Source organism: Nerophis ophidion, linkage group LG14 (assembly GCF_033978795.1).
Source record: "Nerophis ophidion isolate RoL-2023_Sa linkage group LG14, RoL_Noph_v1.0, whole genome shotgun sequence".
NCBI classification, from domain to species: domain Eukaryota; kingdom Metazoa; phylum Chordata; class Actinopteri; order Syngnathiformes; family Syngnathidae; genus Nerophis; species Nerophis ophidion.
The window spans coordinates 40,615,266-40,628,667 of record NC_084624.1 but is presented as its reverse complement, the minus strand read 5'-3'; the positions used below and the strand labels follow the sequence as shown (position 1 = coordinate 40,628,667).

Genomic DNA, 13,402 nt, shown 5'->3' with positions numbered 1-13,402 from the left:
GGGGGTGTTCAAGCACGCCAGGGCCTCACCCAAACAAGCAGAGGAGGAGATTATATTTGGATCCACAGAGGAGGAGCCAGCGACCCGACGGTACCGCACATGCCCAGTGAATCCGTGTCCCTTCTTCATGTTCTGTTTACATGAATCACTGCAATTTAAGCTAAACATTCTCTCATTGTGGCTCCTCCGTAAAAAACAACTCTAATTTTATTCATCCGTGCTCCTCAAAGTGAACGACTACAGGGCTTTATTTATTTATTTATTTATTTTACATGAAATGTTATTACAACAAATTCTGTGTTTCACCAAAAAAATGTCTGGTCTTTATGTTGCTTACATTTCTTTGTGCTTTCTTTTCACACTTCTGATGCACTGTAAATACAAGTGTTGTCCCCATACTGATATTTTGGTACCGGTACCAAAATTATTATCATACTTTTCTGTACTTTTCGATACTTTTCTAAATAAAGGGGACCACAAAAAATTGCATTATTTGATTTATTTTAACACAAAAAATCTTTCGTATTGCTAGTTTGTCCTTAAATAAAATAGTGAACGTACGAGACAACTTGTCTTTTAGTCGTAAGTAAGCATATGCAGCAACATTTTGTGTCATTTATCGTTCCATTATTTGGCAATATTATGAGGGACAAACTGTAGAAATGGATTATTAATCTACTTGTTCATTTATTGTTAAATTCTGCTGACTTTCTCTTTTAACATGTTCTATCTACACTTCTGTTAAAATGTAATAATCACTTATTCTTCAGTTGTCTGGATACTTTACATTAGTTTTGAATGATACCACAAATTTGGGTATCAATCCGATACCAAATCGCTACAGGATCATACATTTGTCAGGGGTATTTGTTGTGGATGAACCCCAAGATTCAGAAACGGAGGCAGGTATAGAATATGAAAACATGATTTAATTAAAACTAAACAAGAACAAACAAAAAGCCCGCACGTGGGCGGAATAACAAACTAAAGGAGCTAGCACTGGAAGCTAAAAAACAAAAAGGAACTTTAGCATGGAAGCTAGTGGATAGCAAACAGGAAAAACTGGAAATAACTAATGCTAACAGAAACAGCTTACCGCTACGACGACCAGGACAAAATGTAGCATGACAGGTAGTAGCTGTAACAAAACGGCACGTAGCACGACAAGAGTGATATGTGGCAACGACAATACAATGATCCCGCCACTGACACAACACAAAGCAGGTACAAATAGGAGCGGGCAGATTGGCAACATGTGTGGCCAGGTGCTAATCAGCCGCTGCTGAGGAGGAACACAGCACTCAGGGAACAACGCAGGAAGCTGACAAAATAAGAGCACTAGACAGGAAATACTAAACACAGAGGAAACAGACAAATGCAGAGGAAAAAACTAAAACATAGACAAACTGTCAGGGGAAAGCCTGACAACATTGGTCATATTCAAAGTCCTCATGTGTCCAGGGACATATTTCCTGAGTTTATAAACATAACATACATTTTAAAAAAACGAAATAAGATGTTGTGATGCTTAACAATATTGACATAATCATAGTAGTAACTACTTCTACTCAGTGACGTAGTGTTTAGAGTGTCCACCCTGAGATCGGTAGGTTGTGAGTTCAAACCCCGGCCGAGTCATACCAAAGACTATAAAAAATGGCACCCATTACCTCCCATCAAGGGTTCGAATTCCGGGTTAAATCACCAACAATGATTAAGTTTTCTGATACGTGCCTGTACTTGGTATCATTACAGTGGATGTTAGCTGTAGATCCACCAATGGTGTTTGTTTACATTTTGATGCCGGTGAGCATGTTTAGCTATTCCTCGTCCTGCACGGATGATACTTGTAAGAAACGTACTTTATTTGTCGCCATTGAGGCGAGGATTAGTGATTTAGAAGTAGCTAAAACACTACTGACTGGGGCTGGACTTTAGCCGATAGCAAGCTAGCCATGTCTTAAAGCACCTCTTCCTGAGGTCATTTCAGTGTTATCGTTAGTTTTTAAGCCGAAATGCGTCCGTTCTCCCTTTTCTGTCTACACACTGTGTCTGTTTGTAAGTACTCCGTGATTGTGTGCTGCCGAACATGCTCGTCTGCTCATAAACCAGCAATGTCACGACATGACGACAACTTGGCCACGGGGGTACATTCCAAAGGCGGCATAGTACCGAATATGATTCATTAGTATTGCAGTACTAAACTAATACAAGAATATCATACAACCCTAGTCCATCCAAACTTACATTCACAGAAACGGCACACCTGTCAGATGTCAAGCCTCCAGTTTTCACGGCAAACTCAGATATTTGTAAATGTAAATGTAACAAAAAGTATAACCTGCAATTTGCAATCTCCAATTTAAAAACGTGCATATGCAAACTCCAACTGGGATTCGAACCCTCCACCACCTACCTGTACGGCAATCACTAGGACACTGCGCTGATTTTAAAAAGGAAGCTGAATTTCATCGGAATGAAAAGAACACACAGTACAACCTCGCAAAACCCGTTTAATGTGTTCTTTGACACAATTCGTACCTGAAATGATTTAAAATTCAATTCGGTTCAATTTCCTTTATTTAACGGGGTGACTGATTGAGATTGAAATCTCTTTTTGAAAGAGTGACCTGACAAAGAGGGCGGCACACACAAAGTTACAATAATAATTACAACAAGACAATACAACAGAACAACACTAGTAATACAACAACAGGTTAAAAATAATTTAAAATGATTCTAAGTAAGATTTAAATTTAAAAGCACAGCCCAAGAGAACTGGTTTCTCGATCTTTTAAAAATTGACTTGAACTCCCCCAAAATTATAATTCTGGTAGCCTCGGATCTTGCTGGATGTCATTCCATGACCAGGGAGCAGCATAGCTGAAGGCTTTTTTTTTTTTTTTTTTTACCAAGTTCTGTGTTGGCTCTAGGAACCAACATGTGGAGGACATCCTGTGAGTGAAGGTTGTAATGACTGGCAGCAAATTTTGTTCATGAGAAAAATGCAATTCTGTCACTTTACGATTTTTTTTTTGTGCCTTTAATTTGAAGAACCCACTCTTATTCTGTTACTTCCTTTATTGCTGATGCTTGACTTCCTGCTGCCGTTCCATCTGACATCAACAGCATGCTCACGTTACTCCAAGACTGGTAAAACATGCTGACAAAGATATATTTGTTATATTCTGTGTGAATATTTGTGAGAGGTTATTTTATTGTGCCTCATGTTTGTGTTGTTTATATGTCACATTTAAACAGAGTCAGGACGAGCTGTGTGTGGAAGCTAGGCTAACAAGCTGAGCAAACTTAGCGCCCTTGGAAGCGGAAGGAGGTAGGAGGAGACTAATAGTTTATTTATTTCAATCATGGGTTGTACTTGTATAGCGCTTTTTTTACCTTCAAGGTACTCAAAGCGCTTTGACACTACTTCCACATTTACCCAATCACACACACATTCACACACTGATGGAAGCAGCTTCCATGCAAGGCGCTAACCAGCACCCATCAGGAGCAAGGGTGAAGTGTCTTGCTTAGGACACAATGGACAATCAATCAATCAATCAATCAATCAATCAATGTTTATTTATATAGCCCCAAATCACACGTGTCTCAAAGGGCTGCACAAACCACAACAACATCCTCGGTAGAGCCCGCATAAGGGCAAGGAAAAACTCACCCCAGTGGGACGTCGGTGACAGTGACACTGATGAATATGAGAAACCTTGGAGAGGACCCCCCAAGGGGACCCGAAAGCAATGGATGTCGAGCGGATTTAACATGAAATTGTGAAAGTCCAATCCATAGTGGATCTAACATAACCGTGAGAGTCCAGTCCAAAGTGAATCCAATATAGTAGCGAGAGTTCCGTCCATAGTGGAAGCCGCAGGAAACCATCCCAAGCGGAGGCGGATCAGCGGCGCAGAGATGTCCCCAACCGATACACAGACGAGCGGCCCATCCTGGGTCCCGACTCTGGACAGACCGGACCTGTGTCCCCTCCCTCCACAAGGGAGGGGGGGGGGGGGGGCAGAGGAGAAAAAGAAAAGAAACGGCAGATCAACTGGTCTAAAAATGGGGTCTATTTGAAGGCTAGAGCAGTGGTTCTCAACCTTTTTTCAGTGATGTACCACCTGTGAACATTTTTTTAATTCAAGTACCCCCTAATCAGAGCAAAGCATTTTTGGTTGAAAAAAAGAGATAAAGAAGTAAAATACAGCACTATGTCATCAGTTTCTGATTTATTACATTCAATAACAGTGCAAAATATTGCTCAACTATAGTGGTCTTTCTTGAACTATTTGGAAAAAAGATACAAAAATAACTAAAAACTTGTTGAAAAATAAACAAATGATTCAATTATAAATAAAGATTTCTACACATAGAAGTAATCATCAACTTAAAGTGCCCTCTTTGGGGATTGTAATAGAGATCCATCCAGATTCATGAACTTAATTCCAAACATTTCTTCACAAAAAATAAATATTTAATATCAATTTTTATGGAACATGTCCTCAAAAAAACTAGCTGTCAACACTGAATATTGCATCGTTGCATTTCTTTTCACAATTCTTTTTGACAGACATTTTAGTGAGAAACCTGAGCTTGTGCTTCACTGAGGATCTTTGTCAGTCTTGGTGATATTGTGGACACCTTCCGCATCGTGCCTTGAGATGACCTGAATTCATTTAGTCTCCTCTTAAAAACAAATCAGGTGGCTTACCGATATGGCAAGCGTGTCTTGTCCGGAGATGGCGCTGAAGATGTGCGGGCTTCATGCCGCTGTTAGCTAACATTTCTCCACAGAAAAAACACAATGCCTTGGGGGGGCGGGGGGTTACAACTTGGAGCTGTAAATCCCATTAACACATATTGTTCGGAAAACTGTCTGAATTGTGGTTTGGCCTTCTTTGGCACATGTTCCTCCTCGTTTTCAGCTGCATTACTGCTACGCTTTAACCATGTCTCCATTTTTTTCTACATCGATAGTTGATTGACATTTGGTAGGATCAAACCATCATGGCATGGGGGGAAACTCTAATGCAGGGGTGTCAAACTCAAATACAGAGTGGGCCAAAATTTAAAACTGAACAAAGCCGCGGGCCAAGGTTGAACAAATTAACCTTTTAATAGGGACCCAAACAAGTTTTGCATTGAATATTAAACAAGCAAGGCTTATGTAGCTTTATAGTCACATACACAATCGAGTTTCAAATTATAATAATGAGTAAAAAATATCAATGGCATATAAAATAAAATGTAAATAAAAATTAGGGAGCGAGGTTTGGTGGTAGCGGGGGTGTATATTGTAGCGTCCCGGAAGAGTTAGTGCTGCAAGGGGTTCTGGGTATTTCTTCTGTTGAGTTTATGTTGTGCTACGGTGTGGATGTTCTCCCAAAATGTGTTCGTCATTCTTGTTTGGTGTGGCTTCACAGTATGGCGCATATTTGTAAAAGTGTTAAAGTTGTTTATACGGCCACCCTCAGTGTGACCCTTATGGCTGTTGATCAAGTATACCTTGCATTCACTTGTGTGTGTTAAAGCAGCATATATTATGTGACTGGACCGGCACGTTGTTTGTATGGCGGAAAAGCGGACGTGACGACAGGCTGTAGAGGACGCTAAAGGCAGTGCCTTCAAGACACGCCCCCAATATTGTTGTACGGGTGGAAATCGGGAGAAATTCGGAAGAATGGTTGCCCCAGGAGATTTAAGGGAGGGTCACTGAACTTTGGGAGTCTACCGGGAAAATCGTGAGGGTTGGCAAGTATGAGTATCAGCGGTGAATGCAGTGTTACAGAGGCATCGCCGCTGCATAATACCGGGCCAGAGTTTGATACCCATGCTCTAATGGAATAGCTTAGTACTTGATTTGTTGTTCATTTTACGAACTTACATTCAAACTTTGTTGAAGTAATATTCAATAAATACATTTATAGAGGATTTTTGAATTGTTGCTATTTTTATAATATTTTTAAAAAATCTCACGTACCCCCTGTCATACCGTAAAGTAACCCCAGAGGTACGCGTACCCCCATTTGAGAAACACTGGGCGAGAGTATACAAATGAGTTTTAAGTTGAGACTTAAATGCTTCTACTGAGTTAGCATCTCGAACTGTTACCGGGAGGACACTCCAGAGTACTGGAGCCCGAACGGAAAACGCTCTATAGCCCGCAGACTTTTTTTGGGCTTTGGGAATCACTAATAAGCCGGAGTTCTTTGAACGCAGATTTCTTGCCGGGACATATGGTACAATACAATGGGCAAGATAGGATGGAGCTAGACCGTGTAGTATTTTATACGTAAGTAGTAAAACCTTAAAGTCACAGGAAACAAGTGCTTCATTTCATTTAAAACAAATGGGAAAATGTCATTATTTTTTTTTACTAAAAAAGATTTGTTCATAAGTTTAAAAATGGTATGATGGCATTTGTATTTTCTGTCCATCGTCATAGTTTTCACGCTGTCAACATTGGAAGGAGAGAATTAAAGTTGCACAGGTCAAAGCTCTCTGCATCTTGTGTCATTACTCCAAGCGGGCCGCTACAGTCTCTGCACGGAAATCTTTTATTTATAGATCTGTATCGCTCTGGAATAACCTGCCTTGACTTCTCACCGGTATTGAAAGCAAACAGGATTTTAAAAGGAAAGTCATATTTTTTCTGAGTCCGTAAAATAGTTTGCTTATTGATGATTTGTATTGGTTTTGTATTGTGTAGTAATAATTACCATATTTATATGGTAATTATTATTCTGTGACTGTAAACAGTTGGCCTGTTTTCTTATCGATGCTTTTATTTGTTTCTGGATTTGTGTAGTTATAGTTATATGTTTTTACTTGTAATTGTATTGAGTGTGTGGACCCCAGGAAGACGAGCATGTTGTTGTGGCAACCAGATAATGGGGATCCTTAATAAAAATAAAAGTCAAAATAGGTGGGGACAATTCCAAAAAGACTTTTATATTCAAAAATGTACTTTAATCCATGCTTAGCCCCCCCAAAACAACACCATTTTAGACTTAGACTTCCTTTGTATTGTCATTCAAATTTGAACTTTACAGTACAGATAAGAACAACATTTTGTTGCATTAGCTCATAGTAGTGAATTGCATTTATATAGCGCTTTTTCTCTAGTGACCCAAAGCGCTTTACATAGTGAAACCCAATATCTAAGTAACATTTAAACCAGTGTGGGTGGCACTGGGAGCAGGTGGGAAGTGTTTTGCCCAAGGACACAACGGCAGTGACTAGGATGGCGGAAGCGAAGTGAACTACATTTATATAGCGCCTTTTCTCTAGCGACCCGAAGCTCTGTTTCATAGTGAAACCCAATATCTAAGTAACATTTAAACCAGTGTGGGTGGCACTGGGAGCAGGTGGGTAAAGTGCCTTGCCCAAGGACACAACCGCAGTGACTAGAATGGCGGAAGCGAAGTGAACTACATTTATACAGCGCCTTTTCTCTAGTGACCCAGAGCTTTATTTCATAGTGAAACCCAATATCTAAGTAACATTTAAACCAGTGTGGGTGGCACTGGGAGCAGGTGGGTAAAGTGTCTTGCCCAAGTAGTGGAGGGTAAAGAAGCAATAAGGTGCGGATAAGGATAAATACATTACTGTACCGATAAATATATTGCACTTTTTCATATGCATCCAGGTTTATGGATGTATGTTGTATTGTCTTTATATTCCAGCGAGTTAATCCATTGTTGGGGGGAATTGAGGGGATAATTATGACGCGTTCAAGAGTCTTACGGCCTGAGGGAAGAAGCTGTCCTCTGTCTAGTATTTAACGTGGCTTTTTACATAAAAAACAACTTTCAGATGACAAACATTGTTTGAAAAAAAATACAATAGAATGTAGTTTTATGAAGTGTTGCAATAATAATGTACAGAGCGGACTTCTGACCTACGGTATCTCCTGTGAGCTGCTACTCCGTCAAACATGCCTTCAGGGAAAAACGGAAATTTTAGTTTTTGGTCCGGCCCTTACTGACTTGGGACCATTGCAAAATTATGTGCGTCCCAAAGTCACCAGCCTTGGCGTCACTATAGACAGCGATTTTAAACTAGACAAACAAGTCAATGGCGTTTTAAAATCGTGTTTTTATCACCTTCGTCTTTTAGTAAAGGTTAAACCGTTTTTATCTTTTAACCTTTTTGAACAAGTCGTGCATGCTTTTGTTTCAAGTCGCCTGGACTACTGCAATGCACTTTATGCTGGCATTAGCCAAAAAGCTCTCTCCCGGTTGCAGTTAGTCCAGAACGCGGCAGCACGACTTTTAACAGGGGCCAGGAAACGCCAGCATATAACCCCAATTCTTCAGAGTTTGCACTGGCTCCCTGTTCATTTTAGAATTGATTTTAAAACATTGCTGTTCGTTTTTAAATCTTTACATGGACTGGCCCCTCAATATATCTCGGACCTCATCCAAATTTACATCACTGCGCGCGCTCTGAGGTCCGAAAGCCAGCTCCAGCTCGTGGTGCCCAAGACCAGACTTAAGACCAGGGGAGACAGGGCCTTCTCTGTGGTCGGCCCTAAGCTCTGGAACACTCTGCCGCTCCATGTTCAAACTGCTTCCACAGTGGAGTGTTTTAAGTCTCGTCTTTAGACCCACTTTTATTCTTTGGCTTTTAACACTACGTGAGTTGTGTGGTCCTCTGTCCTCTGTTGTCCTCTGTGTTTTTTATACACTTTTATTTTTATTTTACTGTTTTAATTGATTTTACCCTTTAAAATAGTTTTTAATCATATTTGTTTTTATATTGTTTTTATTGGTTTTATTTTTATTCATTTTTTGTTTTATTCAGTCATTGGTGGAGCATAATATTGTTTTTAACATGGCTGTGCAGCACTTTGGAAACGTTATTGTTGTTTAAATGTGCTATATAAATAAAGTGGATTGGATTGGATTGGATTCAGCAGCTTCTCCATATTTTCATGGATAAACATTCACCGTTTAGATATTATTTTAACATTCTTGGATGGCGTTATCAACACAATCTGCTCTTGTAGCATACAAGCAAGCGGTGATACACTTGAACTGTTTCACCAAGTCAACTAAACCCATGACTTCTTTTGTAAAGTCAATGAATATCAGCCACTTCTACTTCTCCGCACTGACCTTTACCATCATTTTCTTCCTTACGGTGTTTTTTTAAAACAAAGTTATGTCAATCTGAAGGTATAAGCTACAGTGAAGAATGCGCAATTGACCCTAGATGACCTGATAATGAGACATTTGTGATTTAGGGCTATATAAATAAACATTGATTGATTGATTGAGTGAATCAAACATTCAAGCCTTGAAGTAGCAAGAGATGGTGCATGAATAAAAGGTTAATTATTGCTCAGTTTGCTACACTGATTTGCTTTAACACTGAATATGGATAAAGCAAAGCTTACACGACTTAATAGTAGGGGTGTAACGGTACACAAAAATTTCGGTTCGGTACGTACCTCGGTTTAGAGGTCACGGTTCGGTTCATTTTCGGTACAGTAAGAAAACAACAAAATATACATTTTTTGGTTATTTATTTACCAAATTTGTAAACAATGGCTTTATCCTTTTAACATTGGGAACATTATAATAATTCTGCCCACATGAATCCACATTAAACTGCCTCAACTTGTTGCGCAGATTAAATAAAATGACAAAACGTTTCTTCTACTTATAAAAAGTGCAACATTAAACAGTTTCAAGTCAACTCATTATGCTTAATTTATTACAGCATTTGGGAAGCCTGTAGTTGATTTGTATTATGTAAATGTTATATTTTTAATAACATGTGATAGCAGGGACCCTGCCATTTAAAACTAGGCTGCTACATTACTAATGATTAATGTAACTATAGCTGAAAAAATAGTAAGGTTTCTCATGGTCGTTCACATTGACATACCACTGGGTTGTGAGTTTTTCCTTGCCCTCATGTGGGATCTGAACTGAGGATGTTGTTGTGGCTTGTGCAGCCCTTTGAGACTCTTGTGATTTAGGGCTATATAAATAAACATTGAGTGATTGATTGATTATTTGATACAGTATTATCTGTTCACAGACAGTACCTGGTGGTTGTTTGAGCATACTGCAGCTAGACCTGAGTAGTCCCACTCCTTAATGCTTCAGTCGCATGCAAGACTCTCACAGGAATGGTACCAATTGCAAGTAAGACCAGATATTTTGATTTGATCTTTGAGGGTTCACTACGCCAACTATAGCGGTAGGGGGCACATATCCAGATTTATGCTGATATCCTAAAGCAGGGATCACCAACGCGGTGCCCGCGGGCACCAGGTCGCCCGTAAGGACCAGATGAGTAGCCCGCTGGCCTGTTCTAAAAATAGCTCAAATAGCAGCACTTACCAGTGAGCTGCCTCTATTTTTTAAATTGTATTTATTTACTAGCAAGCTGGTCTCGCTTTGCTCGACATTCTAATTCTAAGAGAGACAAAACTCAAATAGAATTTGAAAATCCAAGAAAATATTTTAATATTTAATATTTTACTTGTTTAAATAAATTCATTTATTTTTTTACTTTGCTTCTTATAACTTTCAGAAAGACAATTTTAGAGCAAAAATACAACCTTAAAAATGATTTTAGGATTTTTAAACATATACACCTTTTTACCTTTTAAATTCCTTCCTCTTCTTTCCTGACAATTGAAATCAATGTTCAAGTAAGTTTTTTTTTTATTGTATAAAATAATAAATACATTTTTATTTAATTTTTCATTTTAGCTCTTGTTTTTTCGACAAAGAATATTTGTGAAATATTTCTTCAAACTTACTATGATTAAAATTCAAATTAATTATTCTCGCAAATCTATAAAATCTGTAGAATCAAATTTAAATCTTATTTAAAATTATTTTGAATTTCTTTTAAAATGTTTGTTCTGGAAAATCTAGAAGAAATAATGATTTGTCTTTGTTAGAAATATAGCTTGGTCCAATTTGTTATATATTATAACAAAATGCAGATTGGATTTCAACCTATTTAAAACATGTCATCAATATTTTAACATTATTCTTAATCAGGCAAAATTACAAATGATGTTCCATAATTTTTTATTTTTTATTTTTTCAAAAAGATTCGAATTAGCTAGTTTTTCTCTTGTTTTCGGTTGAATTTTTAATTTTAAAAAGTTGAAATTGAAGATAAACTATGTTTAAAAATTGTATTTTCATTTTTTTCTTGTTTTATCCTCTTTTAAAAAAAATGTACGACGGAATGAGAGACAGATATACCCAATTTTCTTATATATATAGATTTATTTATTAAAGGTAAATTGAGCAAATTGGCTATTTCTGGTAATTTATTTAAGTGTGTATCAAACTGGTAGCCCTTCGCATTAATCAGTACCCAAGAAGTAGCTCTTGGTTTCAAAAAGGTTGGTGACCCCTGTCCTAAAGGCACAGACTGACAATTATTGGCCACTTGGCACAATTTAAAATTTAATTTCTAGACATATACCTAGTTTTAAGAGCCATTTGTGTATTTTTGGTCATTGACAAAATTTTAGTTTAGCATGGAAAATTAAATGTTTTCAATTTAAGTTTAAAAATGTTGAAATTTGGAAAATAGCTGTGCAAATAAGATTATACCCCACATAGAAAAGCATGTTTAAAGAATCTGCAACACCCCGGGGATGCTTAAATTAAGAATTGGAAGTTGAATAATGCTTGTTTTCAGAATAAAATACTTATTTCTAGCTTAAATGTCTTGCTAATTTCTAGTTATACAAATGTTAATTGATGATGTCTTATCAAGTCAAATGATCTGTCCATGCTGTCACTTCTGGTTGTGGTTCCTTGTTTGGTGTTTGTTTCCTGTCGGCGCTCTTATTTTTGTTCCCCTTCCTGCATGTCTCCCTGAGTGCTCGTTTCCCTCACCTGTCCCTGATTGGCAGCCTGGCACACCTGGTTGCAGATGCCAAAATCAGGTGGCTATTTATCCCTGTCCCACCTGTTCCTCAGAGCTCAAAGATTAATTATGTTTTGGACCTTTGCCTGCATGACCGCTTCTCCCCTTTTTGAGTATTTTAAAAGACTCTTACCTGCACCTCGTTCTCCTGTTTCCTGCATCTTGTGGTCACAACCGCTGTAGCCATGCGGGTTCCTCACACATGCAGTATCAATGCAGTTTTGCAATGTGTCGAAAGTTTTCATGACGCCTCATCAACCCATCACTAGTAAATAGCTATAGGAACCAGCAAACAGGAACAGCTTACCGTGAATAACGACATCGACAAGTATTAGCACGACAGGTAGTAGCGACATCGACAAGTTGTAATGACAAGTAGTGATGACATCGACAATACTCCAGCACAGACTGCATGGCAAGGCAGGTCCAAATAGCGGCTGGCTGATTGACAACAGGTGTTACCAGGTGCCAATCAGCCGCAGCTGAGGGAAAACAGCGCTCGGGCAGAAAAGCAGGAAATAACCTAAAATAAGAGCTCTGACCATGGGGACAGGACTGCCTGGTTGTGGCGGTCCGCTCCCTGTACGATCAGTGTCAGAGCTTGGGCCGCATTGCCGGCAGTAAGTCGGACACGTTTCCAGTGAGGGTTGGACTCCGCCAAGGCTGTCCTTTGTCACCGATTCTGTTTAAACTTTTATGGACAGAATTTCTAGGCGCAGTCAAGGCGTTGAGGGGTTCCGGTTTGGTGGCCGCAGAATTAGGTCTCTGCTTTTTGCAGATGATGTGGTCCTGATGGCTTCATCTGGATCGGTTCGCAGCAGAGTGTGAAGCAACCGGGATGATAATTAGCACCTCTAAGTCCGAGTCCATGGTTCTCATCCGGAAAAGGGTGGAGTGCCATATCCGGGTCGGGGAGGAGACCCTGCTCCAAGTGGAGGAGTTCAAGTACCTAGGAGTCTTGTTCACGGGTGAGGGAAGAGTGGATCGCGAGATCGACAGGCGGATTGGTGCGGCGTCTTCAGTAATGCGGATGCTTTATCGATCCGTTGTGGTGAAGAAGGAGCTGAGCCAGAAGGCAAAGCTCTCAAATTACCGGTCGATCTATACGTTCCCATCCTCACCTATGGTCATGAGCTTTGGGTCATGACCGAAAGGATAAGATCACGGGTACAAGCGGCCGAAATTAGTTTCCTCCGCCGGGTGGCGGGTCTCTCCCTTAGAGATAGGGTGAGAAGCTCTGCCATCCAGGAGGAACTCAAAGTAAAGCCGCTGCTCCTCCACATCGAGAGGAACCAAATGAGGTGGTTCGGGCATCTGATCAGGATGCCACCCAAACGCCTTCCTAGGGATGTGTTTTTGGGCACGTCCAACCGGTAGGAGGCCACGGGGAAGACCCAGGACACGATGGGAAAACTATGTCTCCCGGCTGGCCTGGGAGCCCCTCAGGATCCCCCGGGAAGACCTGGACGAAGTGACT

The 13,402-nt window shown here is 39.7% G+C and overlaps 1 long non-coding RNA gene across 1 annotated transcript; it reads left to right on the top strand.

The window, feature by feature from the left end:
- Positions 1-3,091: 3,091 nt before the first annotated feature.
- On the top strand, positions 3,092-10,170 carry LOC133568964 (uncharacterized). Its single transcript, XR_009809714.1, has 3 exons — positions 3,092-3,153; positions 3,262-3,334; positions 10,063-10,170. It is a non-coding gene; the product is annotated as an uncharacterized LOC133568964 (long non-coding RNA).
- Positions 10,171-13,402: the final 3,232 nt, after the last annotated feature.